At 38.2% G+C, this 19,437-nt stretch overlaps 2 long non-coding RNA genes across 2 annotated transcripts in view; one reads left to right on the forward strand and one right to left on the reverse strand.

Moving 5' to 3' along the window:
* Positions 1–14,888, reverse strand: part of LOC126588291 (uncharacterized) — a 169,832-nt gene extending 154,944 nt beyond the window's left edge. Inside the window, exon 1 of the long non-coding RNA XR_007611399.1 lies at positions 14,720–14,888. This is a non-coding gene — a long non-coding RNA (uncharacterized LOC126588291). The remainder of the gene's footprint in view (positions 1–14,719) is intronic.
* A 3-nt stretch (positions 14,889–14,891) lies between these two features.
* On the forward strand, positions 14,892–15,873 carry LOC126588295 (uncharacterized). Its single transcript, XR_007611402.1, has 2 exons — positions 14,892–14,971; positions 15,262–15,873. It is a non-coding gene; the product is annotated as an uncharacterized LOC126588295 (long non-coding RNA).
* The last annotated feature ends 3,564 nt before the right edge of the window (positions 15,874–19,437 follow it).

Genomic DNA, 19,437 nt, shown 5'->3' on the forward strand with positions numbered 1-19,437 from the left:
AAAATACATAATGATGTTAATATCTTATCTTTGGGAGCTATGCAGACTTGATTGTACCCAGAAGGAGCAGTCCATGAATGATAGCACCTCGTGACCAGTGGTCGCGTCCACCATGATTTCGATGATTGGCAAAGGAAGGTTATCCTTTAGGCAAGCATCATTGAGGTCTCAGAAGTCTACGTAAACATGTATATTTCCAAATTTCTTAAGGACAATGACGATGTTAGAGATCCACTTAGGATATTGCACATTTCGAATGAAGCCTGCTTCGATTAGCTTTCAATCTTGCCCTCAATTTATGGGATAAGCTTGAATCGATAGTGTCTTTGAGTTTGCTTAATTGGTCGTGTTCTAGGCTTGAGTACAAGACTATGCACGATAATGGTAGGGTCAAGGCCGGGCATTTCCTTATAGGTCCAAACAAAGACGTCTTTGTACTCCAATAGTAGTTGGTAGTACTCCTTGATTTTGTCTGCACTTAGCAGTGCACTTACGAAGATAGGCTTCGACCCCTCATTTGTACCTAAGTTAAGCTCCTTGAGATCATCAATTGTGGCTTGCCCTCCATCCTCAAGCTTTGGTGGCGCAACAGTGACGTCTTCCTCAGGGATTTCGTCTTTTTTATCTTCTTGGATCGTGATGTGGAAGACGTCTTGGACCTCTTCTTCAGTGTCATCCTTTTGGGCTTGTTGGCATGAAGATTGACCAGTGTGGACAATGGTGCGCCTTCTTACCTTCAGTGGTCCTTTTGTGTCAACCTCCAAGGTTGTTTGGCGCTTCATCCTTAAAGGAATCGAGCTTCGAAAGTCGTATTTTTGTGTTAAACCGTCAAGCTTTTCTTCTTTTGGCGTTGTCTTCCTTTTTCTTGAAGGCTTCTAGGTTTCTTCAAGTCTTTCCAAAGCCAACCGTCGTGGATGAGAGCTAGCCATATTACGTTGTTTCTTAGTTTTTTGATAACCTTTCGAAAACAGAGCTTTGGGGTGTTAGCATGTTAAGTCGTTTAAAGATAGAAGTTCGAACTTGTTGATGCAAAAATTAACTTAACACACAATTTAACCCTCTTTTGACAACTGTAGTATAAGTATAAGTAGGGATCGTTCTGGACCGGGGATTAGGAGGGCTTGCTAATAACCTCTAAACTGACTCAAAAACATATAACTAAACTTAAAAATACTTAACAAGATTCACAAGACTCAATGCAAACTTAAAATACTCAAAACAACTTAAAAAAACTAAATAAACTTAAACTAGACACTAGGAATGACTTTGGACGAAAATTGACTTTTACTTGAATCAAAATATTTAAAAACACAAATTAAAATAGATTCTAACTAATTAGACACACTAAAGTAAAGAGGGATTGAGTTTTGGACGAAGTTGAAACAAACAAAGAAATATGAAAAACTAGACAGATTGTAAAACAAATTTGAGAAATAAGATGATGGATGGGATAGCTAGAGGCTTTTTCTCCACACATGATATGTATGCAAATAACTCGATTTCCAGTTACTACTTCATTAAATTATGAACGACAATGCCCCAAATTAACCGTGACATCACTAGTTAACCCTCAGATTTTCCTTGTTTTATTGGAATGGATGACATCATTCGACAACCCAAAACATTCTTCTAAAGTTCCCTACATGACATCATAATAGAGATACAATCAAAGATCATTACGTTTAATGAAAATCATAAGCATTGACAAAGCACTTGCAACTATGACATCATGTCACTCATGCTAGGAATTGAACTTAACGCGATCGTTTATAAGCGACCTCCACTACTTATGAATTTAAGTTTGTAATGATTATGTGAAACTTTCTTATATTCTAGCATCGGATTTATGCATGCCAATTAAGTGTCGACCCTTAAATAACAAATACAAATAAGTTATCAATCAAATAGTTAAGCCAATTGCATTCACGATTCAAGAGTTCATAACTGGAATTTACCAAATTATATTGCACACATAATCATGGCTTTAAAATCACCCCTAGCCAAGAGGGGTTTAGCCATTCATATTTACAACAAAACGAAAGGAAATGAATTTAAACATTAGAAACAAAAGAAAGAAAACACCTAAACGTTCCAACGATCCAAGTTGGACAACAAGAACGTCCAAGCACTTTCCTTCCCTTCCTTTGCTATGGCACAAGGTGTTGGTGAGTGTTTGAAGGTTTGTTTGTATGGAGGAATGGAATGGATATGTTTGGATGAAGGTTGTATTGAAATACGGATGAATGATCAAGCAAGTATCAACTCAATTTATGTTACACACACTTCCTTTTATAGAGGAAATGCATGGCAATGGAGGGGAACATGGAGTGGTGTAGCAATTGAATGCAATGATGCATGAAATCTGACATGATGGAGGGAACAAGGAATGGTGTAGCAATTGAGTGCAATGATTCGATGTAATGATGCATGAATCTGAAATGATGGAGGGAACAAGGAATGGTGTAGCAATTGAGTGCAATGAGTGGTGTTTGAAATGATTCAAAGGTGAAAGTGAAGTGATGATGCAACGCATGGGGGTAAAATGTAGTGGTGTTGCAGCTAGGGAACATGAATGATTGTGAACATGATAGAGAAAGGAAAGGGACGTGGAATGATGCAACAAATGAGTCAATGGAGGGAACATGAATGATGATGCACGGCATAGGAATCCAAGGGGAGTGCAATGGTGGTGCACGACAATGATGGAAAGGTGAATGGTGGAGTGACACCCCTTTGTGGCTGAGCTCTTTGTCCTTTTTACATTAATTCTTCTTTCTCTTTAACATATTCCTACCCTCTTTAGTCTTCAATTTCATCCATCCACCTTGCTCCATGCATGTGCTATTCATTCCAAGCCCAAAATTGCTCTAAAATGCACCAAAATGCATTTATTGCTTCATAAGGCCTATGGACCTACAAACACACAAAAATAGCTTAAAATACATAATTAACTAAGAAATAACAACATAAATGCATGAGAACAAGCTAACTCAGTCGCATAAATATGCTCCTATCACTTGTCCACCAATGCAATCAAGTGCCGAAATTCTAGGTTTTGAATGATTCAGCATATCGAAGATTGACGTTCGAGGGGTGGGTTTTGGCTCCTCTTGATCTTGTTCAATGCTCACGCTAATGTGCTGAGAGCTAGTGTTTTTCGCATTGCTTGAAATCTTAACAGGTGTATTTAGTGTGAAGCCAAGTCAAGCTTTATTGTTGTTAACTCCGTAACCATGCTCCTTCAACTTCTTTTGAGTTTCGGTGAGGTCATGTTCTTTGTTGTTGATGGTGTTTGCATTCTTCTTTCCAAGATTTGAAGTGGAGGCGAAATCTTACCCAACCTTAGACATGAGTTTGTAGGTGTTTGGGTCGAAAACTTCTTCGGTCCTCTTCGTTAAAAGAGAGTATGGTTCTGCCCCCTTTGGTAGGGGTTTTACAAAACCTTGAGGTGGTTTTGAATCTTTAGCATTGCCTAGTTGTGTCAGAGGTAAAATTGCATTTGTCTTAAGTAGTTTTACATCATCCTTGTGCAACTGGGTGTCGGCTTTGCTTGTTTCAGTTTCGAATGGGGATTGCCCATTCTTTATTCTTGACATTGGGATGTATCCGAAGACAGGTGTGTTTGGTCCTTTTGAGGGCGTCACACTTCCTTTGGATATTGTGGGCTCACCAGGCTCATCGTCGTCTTTGCTTGAGGATGGCACGAATTCTCCTTCTTGTTTCTTGGGCATAGCTTGCCACTTCTGCTTTTTGGGTACGGCTTTGCCTATGGATTTGATCTCTTTTGGAAGAGCTTCAAGCACCATGTTTTCATCCATGTAGAACTTGGCATCTACGAAGTGTGATTCGGCTTCAGTGAATGGTTTAGTGTCGCCTTGTATCACCTTTACTCCTTCTCGGTAGAACTTCAAGCATTGATCAAAGCCTTCCTAAGAGCAAGTTGTAGGAAGTTCTTGCATCAATCATGTGGAATAGAGTGCTTGACTTAAGTTTGCCAATGGTCATCTCCACTCGGATCATGCCCATCGCTCTTTGTCCTCCTTGGTTAAAACCTTGGATTAGGAGGCGGCTTCGGGATAGTTCATCCACCTTGATGCTGATTGTGGTCATTGTTCACATTGGCATCACGTTTATGGTCGACCCACCATCCACAAACAAGCGGTTCATTTTGTTATCTCTCATGTACCCAGAGACGAAGAGATGATGGTTGTGAGGCTTGGACCTTAGCAGCAAGTCTTTGTCAGCGAAGTTGATTGTGTCATGGGTGGCACAACATGTGGTATATTCATGTGGCCGAATTTTCAAGCCTTCATCCTTACTTTGTTGTACCTCGTGGTCATCAGGACTCGCCAAGACCTATACTAGTGCTTTTAGCATCTCCTTGGGCAATCGTAGTGCTTCCTCGATGCTAAAGTGTGATGGCAGGCTTTCTTTAGGTGTGAAGGTCTTCTCTTCCTCGATGGCGAAAACTTTGCCTTTTGAGGGCTCTTTTATCTCTACTTCAACCATGTGACAGGCAACAATAATGCACTTTTGGAAGAAGTCTTTTGGGAAGTATGATGTGAAATATATAAGCACACAAATTAAACCCTCTTTTTATCAATTGTAGCAAAGTATGTAAGTAGGGATCGTTCTAGGCCAGGGATTAGGAGGGATTGCTAAATCACTTGAAAACTAACTCAAAATGTAAAAACAAAGTTTAAAACACTAAACTAGACTCAAAGAATGCAAAACTAAACTCTAAAACACTAAAACAAACCAAAAGACTCAAAACAGCCCAGAAACACTCAAAACTGCCTTAAAAACACTTTCTGGGCAGTTTTGAACACAAAACACAATTTGGACGAAAATAAGTTGTAACTTGACTCAAGACACTTAAAAACACAAACTAAATTGATTTCTAACTAATCTAACACTTCAAAATAAATGGGGATTGAGTTTTGACGAATTTAAAAACAAAACAGAAACTTTGTAACTTGAACAGATTTGAAAACGAATTTGGCTAAAGTTAATGGATGGAAAGCTAGCTAAGGGGTTCTTCTCCACACATGTCACACTTGCGTACGAAACGATTTCCAATTGCTTTTCAATAGATTATGAATTCCCAACGCCCTAGATTAACCGTGAATTGCACTAATTTACCCTCAAATTTTCCTAAAGTTATCGAATTGGATGAATTGCATACGACAACCCATGGCATTCCTCACAAGTTCCCTGCATGAATTGCATAAAAAAGATACAAGCAAAGATCATTAAGTTCTATGAAAACCATAAGCATTGGCGAGGCACTTGTTACTATGAATTGCGTGAAACTTACGCCAAGAATTTACTTAACACGATTGTGATCAACAACCTTTACTACTTTCGAATATAAGTTCATAACGATTAGGTGAAAGTCCCTTATATTCTAGCATCAAACTTATGCATGAAAATTAAGCGTGCACTCTCAACCAACACACACAAATCAGTTTTAATTCATATAGATAAGTAAATTCAATTCACAACTTATGAAACGCAATTAGAAGTAATCAAATCATATAGCAAGCATAAACACGGTTTCGAATCCCCCCTAGCCAAGGGGGGGTTTAGTTCCTCATATGCACAAAGCAAAGATAAATAAGTTTAAACATTGAAATCCAAAGAAAGAGAACACCTAAAACACTCCAACTTCGCAGTAGGTGCATCCACGATTCCTCATTCCTCCTTGCTACGGCACAGAGACTTTGGATAGGTTTTTGGGTTATTAAATGGTGTAGAATGGATGGGGGATGTATGGTGGTGTTTAGGATGGATGGGTGGTGCGGCAATGGGTGGTTTTTGGCAGAAATTTGGGAGAATGGTGGTGGAAGGCTGCGGCAAAGGGCAAGGCAAATTTCTGGCGTGAATTGTGAATTATGAGAGGTGGTAAATTCGGCCAAGGGGGTTTATAAGTATATATAGGCATTTAAAACCCTACGTAAATCAGATATGGACTTGAATAACCCAAATCCACAAGGAAAAAGGCCTAGAAATCAGAATTAAAAGGGGAAAAAGTCAACAAGGTGCGGCAGGTATGGATAATGCAAGGCAAGGAAAACAGATTCTAACAAGGGCTAGGTGCGGCAAGTTTTGGGAAATAAGGATAGGGCTTCTAGAAAGCCGAAAACCAAGAGGAAATAGGCCCTAACCCACGGCAAGGATGAGGAAATATTCTAAAACCCTTCTTTGTGTCTTCCAACGCTTAGGAACCTTCTAATGTTGCTGAAACATAAGGCCAACTAGGTTTAGGAAGGATCAACCCAAAGTAGAAACTTTTAGGCCTAACTTTCCTACTTCAAGTAGGAAACCTTGTTTGAGTAGGAATCTTCATTCTTCTAGGAATCCATCTTCAACTAGGAATCCCTCGTTGATTAGGAATCCTTCTTCAATTAGTACTCCTCTGTGGACTAGGAATCCTCAAAACTTCAAATCTTCAATCTCGTCCATTCCTTTTGTTCCAAGCATGTGCTATTCAATCCAAGCTCACTTTTGCTCCAAAAGCTCCAATTTGCATCATTTTGTATAATATGCCCTTAAAACCTGAAAACACATAAAACTAGCTTAAAAGACTACTTAAACTAAGAAAACATAACGAGGATGCATAAGAACTAGCTAACTAAGGCGCATAAATATGCTCCTATCAAATTCCCCCACACTTAGCTTTTGCTAGTCCTCGAGCAAAACAAAGAAACAAAAGAAAAACAAAACGAAACAAAACAAGCAAAACACAACCTAAACCCTCCAACATTTACCTCAGGGATTTCCCATGCACATGACATATTAAAAATCATCATTCCCACAGATTTTAGTCATCTTCACACTTAAGCACATACTTAATCATAGTCACCACGTACTAGTTCACATTTAACCAATTAAAACGATGTTTTGAATGTAGTAACATGCCTTAGAGAATTTGCTCAATTCCTTACAAGATATGCACTCAATTTTCACACAGATTTTCTGACTACACACCTTATACTAGTTATATGTGAGAAGATTGATGTAGACATAAAAACGAACGCTCACATATATATATAACAAAGAAAGCATGTTCTGGAGTTAATAAGCATTTAGATATGATCTCATGAATGGAATGCTACTACTTAGACGCGAGAACCAGTGACACCATATGCTCATACTAATTTTAAACTCCACAAATTGAAACACACAACACTCAAGATTAAAGTCAAGGGTTGTAACAGGGCTTTGGGGTATTGGCTAACAAAGACAGATATGGATGACAAACGTTCTTAAAGCAATAGCAAGCAAAGGAATGAAATCGAAACTTAGAATTCACTTTAGAGCTCAGAAATCAATTTCTAAACACAAGGGGAAGATTCATGCAACACTTAGGGTCAAATTCAACTTTTTGGACCCTTTCTTCAACAATCAACACTTTAGAACACTTTTTCACATCTTTTTCAACTCTTTTTCAAACTTTTCACAACTTTTTTTTTTCCTTCTATTTTTCCACGAATTTTTTCTTTCTTTTCTTTTCTCTTTTCTACCCGTGCCACATTAAAGACTTTGGCACACACATACATCAAATTCCCCCACACTTGTTTTCTGCAATACCATGATCAAAAGGAATTCATCTTGAGTCATGCTTAACTATGCTTTAAGAACAAGGGTATGGATGGTCCTAATCTAGGCTAGGTGAGGATAATGTGGGTTAACAAAGAATATAGGCTAAACAAGGCTTAGCGAGGTTAAAACCTACAAAACAAATGAACATGGGGGACACGGCAATTTGGCTTAAATGGTGGTCACTACACAACTTCATCTTGAATATGTGTTATGCAAATCAATAGCATGCTTTGAATGAAATAGGCATGAGTTCTAGTGTTTGGAACTAAATGATGAAACACCTTCTAAGTAGTAACCAAGCAAAGAATAATGAAATCATGCAACGACTTTAGAAAACAATAATGCACAGATTATTAACTCTCCAAATAAACGTTTAGGCTCAAGTCTCACAAGGTTGTAGGGTTAGTTTGAGTTCCTTCCTTCAAGCATGTTACAAAAACTAATTTTTTTTCCTTTATGATTACATGTGAATTCATAAGTTATAACCACAACCAAGCATAAACCAAAGAGTAATTCAAACTTCCATCCATGTTTATAACTCTCTTTAACAGTCATGCAATTAAAAATCGAATCCTCATCATTGTGTTGGAAGGTACCCTAAGACACAAACAAACACGCAAAACAACTTTAAAACGACTCTTTTTGGTTTTTTCAAAACATTTTTTCAAATTTTTTCTGGGATTTTCGGAATTTTATATAAAACACACTAAAATGCATCAAAACAGCCTAAAAACACCTAAAAACAGCAAGAAACAACATTGGAAATTATGGGTGATACAACCCTACGAATTTGCATCAAAACACTTTGGTTACCCCCCCCCCCCCCCCAACACTAAATCAAACATTGTCCTCAATGTTTTAAGCATAAACTAACACAAAGAACAAGTAAACAAACACAAACAGCAACTAACATAATAAACATGGCAGAAACGAAATAAACAACAAAGAGAAGGGTTTAGGAACGCAAATCTGGAATTAGGGTGATTCCTTGGTCTTCCTTTGTTGCATGCATGGGTTGCCTCCCAAGTAGCGCTTGCTTTAACGTCTTGCAGCCAGATGAAGAACTCATTCACTCCTCATTGGAGCCCACGGCATGCAGGGAGATGTCCTCCACGGCATGCTCCTCAAAGTGCTCATAATAGGGCTTCAATCGGTGCCCATTCACCTTGAATTCGTGTCCCATTTTCAAGCTTTGGATTTGGACTGCACCATGAACAAAAACATTAGTAACAACAAACGGTCCGATCCACTTAGAACGTAACTTACCGGGAAACAACCGTAAACGGGAGTTGAACAAGAGCACTTTCTGGCCGATGGAGAATGTTTTGCCTCGAATCATCTTATCATGGAAAGCTTTGGTCTTCTCCTTGTAAATGCTAGCATTCTCGTACGCCTCATGCCTTATCTCATCAAGTTCATTTAGTTGAAACTTCCTATGACTTCCTGCGGCATTTAGGTCTATATTGAACTTCTTGACGGCCCAATGAGCTTTGTGTTCCAATCCAACGGGGAGATGCACGGCTTGCCATAGATGAGCCTAAATGGGGACATTCCAATGGGTGTCTTGTACGCCGTACGATATGCACATAGTGCATCATCTAACCGTAAGCTCAAATCCTTCCTTGTAGGCCCAACGGTCTTCTCTAGAATTTGTTTGATCTCACGGTTGGAAACCTCGGCTTGGCCATTCGTTTAAGGATGGTAAGGTGTAGAAACCCTATGGTTGACATTGTATTTCCTCAATAACGCCTCTATGGTCCGGTTGCAAAAGTGCGATCCTCCATCACTTATGATGACAACTGGCATGCCAAACCTTGCAAAAATGTTAGTTCTAATAAAATCTGCAACCACTTTAAAGTCATTAGTCAGGGTGGCTTTAGCTTCCACCTACTTCGACACATAATCAACTGCAAGCAAAATATACATAAAACCATACGAGGAAGGAAAGGGACCCATAAAATCAATTCCCCAAACATAAAAAATTTCAATATTAAGGATAGAAACTTGCGGCATTTGATCCCTAGCACCTATGTTACCCATTCTTTGTCATTTATCACATGTTAAGCAAAAAGTTCTAGCATCCTTAAATATACTAGGCCAATAGAATCCACATTGTAATACCTTGAGGGCTGTTCTTTGTGTGCCAAAGTGCCCACCACATGCATATGTATGACAAAAGCTTAGAATAGAATGAAATTTAGAATTATGCACACATCAACGTACAATCTGATCCGGGCAAAATTTCCATAAATATGGATCATCCCACACATAAAACGTGCATCATGCTTTAACTTATCACGTGGTGCCTAGTGAAAGTGCTAGGAATTCGTTTTGACACCAAAAAATTAACCAAATCGGCATACCAAGGCTCACTTACCTTTATGGACAGCAATTATTCATTGGGGAATGTCTCGGCAATGGGTAGGAACTCCTCATTATGCACCATGCGGCTTAGGTGGTCAGCCACCACGTTCTCACTTCCCTTCTTGTCACGAATCTCAATATCGAACTCTTGAAGTAGCAACATCCAACGAATTAGCCGCGGCTTGGCATCCTTTTTAGTGAGCAAGTACTTCAAAGCTGCATGGTCAGTGAAAACAATTACTTTAGTACCAATTAAATATGATCTAAACTTATCTAAAGCAAAAACAACGGCAAGAAGTTTTATTTCCGTAGTGGAATAGTTCAACTGCGCATCATTCAACGTCCGTGAGGCATAGTAGATGACATGTGGCCTCTTATCCTTCCTTTGTCCCAAAACAGCTCCTAAAGCATAATCGGACGCATCACACATAAGCTCGAAAGGTAGGCTCCAATCCGGTGGGACAATGATTGGTGTCATGGTCAACAACTCCTTGAGTTGGTTGAATGATGTCGTGCATGCCTCATTAAACTCAAATGTCACATCTTTTTGTAGGAGTCAGCAAAGAGGTTGTGCCACCTTTGAGAAGTCTTTGATGAACCTACGATAAAAACCTGCATGGCCAAGAAAAGAACGAACCTCTCTAACCGAAGTAGGAGAGGGTAAGTGATGCACAAGATCTATCTTTGACTTATCAACCTCAATACCATTTTCAGAGATGATATGACCCAAAACTATGCCTTGTTTAACCATAAAATGACATTTTTCCCAATTAAGCACAAGGTTAGTTTCAACGCAATGTTTTAAGATCAAGCTAAGATTATGCAAACAACCATTAAAAGAATCACCAAAGACGCTAAAATCATCCATAAAAACCTCAATTATTTTCTCAACATAATAAAAAAATATACTCATCATGCATCTTTGAAATGTGGTAGGTGCATTACATAAACCAAAAGGCATGCGACGATAAGCAAATGTACCAAAAGGACATGTAAAAGTGGTTTTTTCTTGGTCCTCGGGTGCTATGACAATTTGATTATAACCAGAATAACCATCAAGAAAACAATAAAAAGCATAACCGGCTAACCTCTCAAGCATTTGATCAATGAATGGCAAGGGAAAGTGATCATTCCTTGTAGTGGCGTTTAGCTTTCTATAGTCGATACACACTCTCCAACTGGTTTGAATGCGAGTTGGCACAAGTTCATTCTCTGCATTTGCTACCACCGTCACTCCGGATTTCTTTGGGACGCATTGAACGAGCGAAACCCACTTACTATTCGAGATTGGATAGATAACTCCACAATCTAAAAGCTTGATGACTTCTTTCTTCACAACTTCCATCATAGGAGGGTTAAGTCGACGTTGAGCCTCTCGAGATGTTTTAGACCCCTCCTCCAAAAGTATGCGATGCATGCAAGTTGTGGGGCTAATTCCTTTGATGTCAGCCAACGTCCACCCAATTGCTGTTTTGTACTCCTTTAACACCTCACTAACTTACCTTCTTCTTGTACCGTGAGTGAAATGGAGATGATAACGGGCAACGTCTCATCCTCTCCCAAGTAAACGTACTTCAAGTGACTAGGCAACGTCTCACCCTCCATTCTCTATCAATTGTGGGCACTTGTCCGTAAGGTGTCATTGCATGGAGCACACGCCACAAGCACCCACATTTTGCACTTTTGGTCCTTCCACAACCTGAGAAAGAAGAGTAGTAAGGTTAGCCATTTGATTTTGAAGTTCGGAGATAGCACTTACCTCATTTACTTGGTGTTGCCGTGGGGTGCTTCTTTGTCCAACACCTTCGTATTGTTGATCGTTCAACGCTCGATTAGCTATCAAGGTCTTTGCTGCTATGGGAGTCTTGTCCACCAAAGCTCCTCCCGCCGAGGCATCTAGCATTTGACGTTCGATTGGTAGAAGCCCTTCGTAAAAGTATTGTAGAAGAAGCTCCTCCTTCATTTGATGCTGTAGACAAGAAGCAACAAAAGATTTAAAACGTTCATAATACGTAGGGAAAGACTCACCTTCATCTTGTTGAATTCCACTTATCCTTTTTCGTAGGAGAATGACTCGAGAAGTTGGGAAAAACTTCTCTAAGAAAGCCCGTTTCATGCTCTCCCAAGATGTGACCGTTCCGAGAGCTAATTCATACAACCAATCTTTTGCCTTTTCCAAGAGAGAAAAGAGAAAGGCCTTCATCTTCAATATGCTCCCGTCAACATTGATTGGAGTCATGCTTGAACACACCACCTCGAATTCTTTCAAGTGCTTGTTAGGAACCTCCATGGACAACCCATGGTACTTCGGAATGTGGTGTAGCAAACTTGACTTCAATTCGAATTCCTCAGTCTTTCCTTGGGCAGCCGTGGGGTATTGGATACATAGGGTTGCGGCATTGTCCAATCCCGAAGCCGAAAGCTCCTTGATTGTACGATTGTCTTGTGCCATAACTTCCTCTTCTTCACCCACACTTGCTATGGGTTGCTCTTCCTCAAAATCAACTTCGGCTTTTGAGTTTGAACTTGATTCACTAGGTTCTGGATTCTTCCTTTTTCGTCTCAATTCTCTCTCGAAATCGTCGTCAAAGTCCAAGATGTGTTCACGAATCGGATGAGAACTCCGAGTCATAAACTAGTACCTAAAACAGAAAACAAAACAAACTCAGAATTTGGAATGAATTAAAATAAACAGAAATAAAACAATCCAAGGGATTAGCAAAGTTGCTAATCCCCAGCAATGGCGCCAAAAATTTGATGCGAAATATATAAGCACACAAATTAAACCCTCTTTTTATCAATTGTAGCAAAGTATGTAGATAGGGATCGTTCTAGGCCAGGGATTAGGAGGGATTGCTAAATCACTTGAAAACTGACTCAAAACGTAAAAACAAAGTTTAAAACACTAAACTAGACTCAAAGAATGCAAAACTAAACTCTAAAACACTAAAACAAACCAAAAGACTCAAAACAGCCCAGAAACACTCAAAACTGCCTTAAAAACACTTTCTGGGCAGTTTTGAACACAAAACACAATTTGGACGAAAATAGGTTGTAACTTGACTCAAGACACTTAAAAACACAAACTAAATTGATTTCTAACTAATCTAACACTTCAAAATAAATGGGGATTGAGTTTTGACGAATTTAAAAACAAAACAGAAACTTTGTAACTTGAACAAATTTGAAAACGAATTTGGCTAAAGTTAATGGATGGAAAGCTAGCTAAGGGGTTCTTCTCCACACATGTCACACTTGCATACGAAATGATTTCCAATTGCTTTTCAATAGATTATGAATTCCCAACGCCCCAGATTAACCGTGAATTGCACTAATTAACCCTCAAATTTTCCTAAAGTTATCGAATTGGATGAATTGCATACGACAACCCAAGGCATTCCTCACAAGTTCCCTGCATGAATTGCATAACAAAGATACAAGCAAAGATCATTAAGTTCTATGAAAACCATAAGCATTGGCGAGACACTTGTTACTATGAATTGCATGAAACTTACGCCAAGAATTTACTTAACACGATTGTGATCAACAACCTTTACTACTTTCGAATACAAGTTGATAACGATTAGGTGAAAGTCCCTTATATTCTAGCATCAAACTTATGCATGAAAATTAAGCGTGCACTCTCAACCAACACACACAAATCAGTTTTAATTCATATAGATAAGTAAATTCAATTCACAACTTATGAAACGCAATTAGAAGTAATCAAATCATATAGCAAGCATAAACACAGTTTCGAATCCCCCCTAGCCAAGGGGGGTTTAGTTCCTCATATGTACAAAGCAAAGATAAATAAGTTTAAACATTGAAATCCAAAGAAAGAGAACACCTAAAACGCTCCAACTTCGCAGTAGGTGCATCCACGATTCCTCCTTCCTCCTTGCTGCGGCACAAAGACTTTGGATAGACGCGGAGGTCGCACAATGGTGAAACATGTAACTTTTATGGCATCTTAGTTAATGTTATTAAAGTACAATTTACTAGAGGTTTTAAGGTGATTATTTTCAAATGTCATTGGTACAATACAAATAGAAGAGGTAAAAGAGTTATACGGGATTATCATCTTACATCATTTAATGTAAATAATCGTTGGTACAATGGTGATCCGTATGTGTTAGCTAAACAAGCACATCAATTATTTTATATTGATAACTTAAAATTGGGTCATCCAAGATACAACATAGACACATTTTGGATGTTCCTGAGAAAGATGATGATGATGAGGAGGAGGAGGACAATGCCACTGATGAAGACGATGATGAGTATGTAGATGAAACTAAAAATTCTACAAGGTGGGTCCATAATGACAATGAAGTTGATATATCATTATGTAGAGATGATGTTGATCCTAAATCTTTTGATATTAACAATGAGGAGGTTCGAAGAATGCTAGGGCTACAGAGGGATGAGGAGGAGGAGGAAGAAAAAGATGAGGAAGAGGAGGAGGAAGAGGATGATGAGGAGGAGAATGTTGCAACCAGCGATACTAATGATGATTACAATTGATGACTATGATGAGATCTATGCATTATAAATTATGTTTATTATCCTACAATAGTAAATATATTTGCTTGTCATTTTACATTATGCTTATAATGGTTTGTGTTTGTATATATTAACACTTTGGTTGTGTTATTTACTTTTATGTTTCATATTTAGATGACAACTTCTACGCAACGAGGAAAGCGGGTAAAGGATCCCTTACCTCCTCCAAATGATGCATTTGCACCGCCACCACCACCTTCTCCGCCACCTCCTCCACCACTAACTCCACCTCCGCGGGGAAAGAGGGTGAAATGGGTGAGGGATCCCTTACCTCATCCTCCAAATGATGTACTTGCACCTCATCCGCCACCTCTTCCACCAACACCTCTTGCATCACCGTCCGCCACCTCCTCCACCAATCAATCGGTTGAAGAAGAAACTTTTTCACTGCTCCGGCTTACTACGCTTCTTTTATAGGTTGGAGGAACGACGTAAGGTAACCATATATTTATTTTAAGTTTTCATTATTTTTACTCTATATTACACAATTGGTTATCTATGTGATAATATATATATATATATATATATATACATATATATATATATATTTTTTTTTTTTCTTCAGGGGGGGGTCAAAGTTTCCTCAGATTGACATGTTCAAGGAGGTGTACGTTCGGCCCAAGGATGAGCTGACGGAGCAAGTTATTCCAATTTTTTTATTTTCAATTAGTATTAATATTAATCACATGTATATTAAAACTAATTTTTTTTATTTCATTTTTCTAGTCCACCATGGTGGAGAAGGGCCAGATCGTTCTCGAGGAGGTGGCTTCCCAGCTTCCCCTAGAGACACCGATCGAGGAGGTGTCTTCCCTTGAGGATGCCGGTTATCATATCATGACGGACACACTCGATCAGACCCTCAGACGTAGGCATGGGAATGTTCATTGGGGCTTGGGAAAGCCCGTCTTGGGGACCCATCTGCCTCATCCTCAAGGCAGATAACAGAAGAGGTCGAATCGTTGACATCTGAAGTGGCTGACGTAAAGGAGCAGATTACCGCCCAGCAATCTTAGCTTACAGCCTAAAGCATTTTGATGAACCAAATTCGTCTCGCTCTTCAAATCTTTGGCATTCGGTTCCCCGACGTTGAACCACCTCCAACAACGGCCTCACAGCCCTTCATCACAATAGCTATGACCTCCCAGGCCCTCGTCGCAGCAACTACAACCTCCCAACCACCCAACATAATAGCAACGCCACCACCAGGCGATTGTGACATAGACGACTACATGTTCTAGTTTTTTTTTTAAATTGTTTTCAAATTTTTACATATTTATTTCCATTGTATGTACATTTTCAATAATTTTTTAATTCAATATTCTTTTTTTGTTTTAATTTCACTAAATTAATTTATACATAAAACAATATTATCAACATTTAAAAGAAAAAATTATTTAAAAAAATAATTTTAAAATCTGCCTGTGACGGCCTCATGTCCGTCGCGCAAGGGTCTAGGGGTCAAACCCAAGTTTTGTTGTTCGGAGCATCACACACAACGAAAAATCATTCGTCACTTTTAGTTTTGTGCAACAACCACCTAATCCGTGACAAAATCATTCGTTGCTCTTAGTTTTGTGCAACAACCACTTGATCCGTCGCGCAACATTCATTTTGCTCGACGACAAACTTTCCTCCATCACGCAATGTCTGACATCACGAGCTTTGTGTGACAGAATTAGCACGACGTTTTCTTCGCCACCCAATGTTTCCGGTGACCATATTCGCCTTTGCGCAATGGATGTCCCTTTGTCGCCAAAGCAGTTATGCTTAGTAGTGTTGTGTAATGTTTAGAAAGCAGTAATGTAATTGCTGAATGTCTTAATGTCAAAACGTGTTGACCATATATATATATAGGGAATTGTTATTCGCACTCCAAAATCTCATTCTACACTCGAAACTTTCTATATTTGGAAAGAAAAATACACTTGTGAGTAGTGTAGAAAGAGATTTTTGAAGTACCAATAACACTTCCCTATATATATATATATGTGTGTGTGTGTGTGTACAAAACGTGGTTGTACTAGCCGTCCGTTTTCATTTCCCACTGTTGCAGCTTGGAAACTATTGGATTTCGTGTGCCATTAACATGCATGCATGGCTCCTTGGGTAAAAATTCTTTAGTTTATATCTTATTGTTTCTGCTTCACTCGGCACCACCTCCCTTCCGATCACGAACACGTATTTCTGATTTTGTTAATGGTCCGTCGGTCTTACTTACCAATCAATCCCTTCTTTGTGTTTCAGAGAAAATATGAGAAATTGTGCAGCAATAAAGGCCTTTGACGATTTCTTTCTTTCTTTCTTAGAAAAGTAACTGATACGGATGAATACACACACATATGCATGCATGGAGAGCCTGTAGTTAAGATTTGAGCCCTTCATTCATTGGCATAAAGAGGGACACGTAGGGCTTCGTACGCGGATTATCCCATGTAATTTGGAGGAAATGGTTAAATTATTTGTTGACCGTTACTAAAAAAGTTCTAAATTATTTGTTACAAATAATGTTTTTTTTTTAATTTTCTTGTCAATTAGAGATTTAACCTGAAAGTCCAAACAAGCATATACAGGCTGACAAGGGTACAAATGAGATGTCACAAAGGATTTGCTTGTACTCGAAACAATATATTAGATCAAGTGGACATCAACTCGAATGATATAGAGGCCCACAAATAAAAGCCCAAGATTGGCCACAACCAAAGACCTAAGAGAAGTACTAGAAAGGTCACCCGCCGCCACTACCACAAATGGTGAAGAAGACTAGCCACCGGAAAAACAAAAAAGACCACTACAAGCACAACCATAGGCATAGTACTATGACTATCTTGTGCACTTGCAAGTTTACACCAAATTTTTGGCATTGTTGATAAATAATTTGCCCTTTCTTTTACATAGTTGATATTTCCTTGTGGAATAGTCGAGGCTCAAAACTAAAATGTGGTATAAACATTATCAAAGAGAATACACATGAATTACTAGATTTTAAATATAATCAATTTAGAAACAACCAAATGTGGAACAAAATGAAAGAATACATTAATTTATTTATTTTGTTACATCCTAGTGGGATTTGTTCTTAGCCGAACTCACCCATTTTCACAATAAAATAATGCTAGCTGAACTTAAGAAATAATGTGCTTATATTTATCTTGAAGTAATTTTTGTAGCCATTACCTGGTGCAAAGATCTTTTAAGTTTGTAAATATATATAAATATGCAACTGTGCCCATTTATCTACTAATGTATTATGTATACGTACCCCATAGTTGCCCAACAAATTAATCAATAATTTGATAAGAGTATTATACAACCCACAACAGCAGCCATGCATATATGATTTTTCGCTAGTTTTTCCCAGATTTCTTCTTGTCCTTTCCTATAGTACTCTGAACATTTGGCGGATTCGGGCCTCCACCACTCTGAGAATGGGAGGATGAACCGCGTCTCGTGCCAGGATAAAGGACTGTTGCTGCATCGAATTTCTTACCAGAAGACATAGTTGCTAATGATCAACTTAATTAAACTTGTACACAGAAGGTATAAAAATGTACACAATTGTGGCTTGTGCATTAAATGTTGGAAATATTTATAGACATACGGTTCGTATCTAGCAGTTTGGTTTCCACAGAACTACCAAGAAATTAGAGTAACCTAACTGCATAAGTAAACACAATTTATTTGTTTAATTTAAACCCCTTATTTTTTTCATATATATCCCGAGTTGTCTGATAAGCAGAGAAGCGCTGGGGGTTTTAAAAAAAATAAAATCTTTCACGGTTGATCGCATTCATACCTGTGATTGCTTGGAGCATTTGTCTTCGTGAAAAACATACACACATTCCTCGAAAAGGAAAACAAATTTCTGACGAGGCCGACTTTGTTACAATAAGATAATATATATGTGGAGGTTTAAATTGTATGGGGAATATCTGTTAATATTTTCCCTCCGTTCTTATCTTCTGATGTTTATCTGTGATATATTGAAATTTCCGTTTCGGTAACATATTGACTTTCGAGCCATCTGAGGAAATGAACAGAAAAGCTTGCACATGTGCAAAATTAAGCATTAATAGATCGAATGAATTATAATAGTGTAATAATTATGTGTGCATTATATATGTCTGAGATTCCATATAATATTACACAACAGATGTTCAAGGCCATCCATGCAGAAAACACACGCGGTTTAACGAATGCTTGAAGTGGCGTGTAGTCTAATCTTTATATGTTGAATGTAAAATAACAAAGACTTTGGAATGTGAAAATAAGTGTGGTGAAATAACAGAATTACCACAAGGTGGAAAAAAATCATGAAGAGAGTTGATGCGTGAAGTTTCGCCAGGCTCGCATTTGGAACTGTTGGGACCCATATATAACCAAGTTTTCAAATTATTAAAAAAAACAAATACAAACTGCTTGAAATCAAATAGTGTATGGTAAAGAGTCATCTGCAGCAATCATGTTTTAAAATTTGAATAAAAATGAGTAGAAAGCTATCAATTTTAGTAGCTTCCTAAAACATTTCTACTCCAACCATACCATCTAATTTAGGGAGTCATAGAAACTATGAACCAATAGAAATAGAGTTTTTATTAAAAAATTTACTAAAAATATGGCTTTAACCCTTCAAATTCAATTTTTTTTTCCATATAAAACCCAAAATTTTTTTTACTCAAAACAAAACCCATTGACTAGGATCCACCTAAGTGAATTCATTAATTACATATTACTTTACACATTTTACATTTTTTAGATGCCTAAAATACCCCTATTGCATATTTGATGTGTATAATTAATTCATTGCAGATCGTAAAGAGAGAGTTAATGATTTTGCAAAAAGAAAAATAAGACATTAATGTTAAAAAATTCATTGCATATTAATATCAAATATGAGAATTG

This window comes from Malus sylvestris, chromosome 11, assembly GCF_916048215.2.
Source record: "Malus sylvestris chromosome 11, drMalSylv7.2, whole genome shotgun sequence".
In the NCBI taxonomy this organism is placed as follows: domain Eukaryota; kingdom Viridiplantae; phylum Streptophyta; class Magnoliopsida; order Rosales; family Rosaceae; genus Malus; species Malus sylvestris.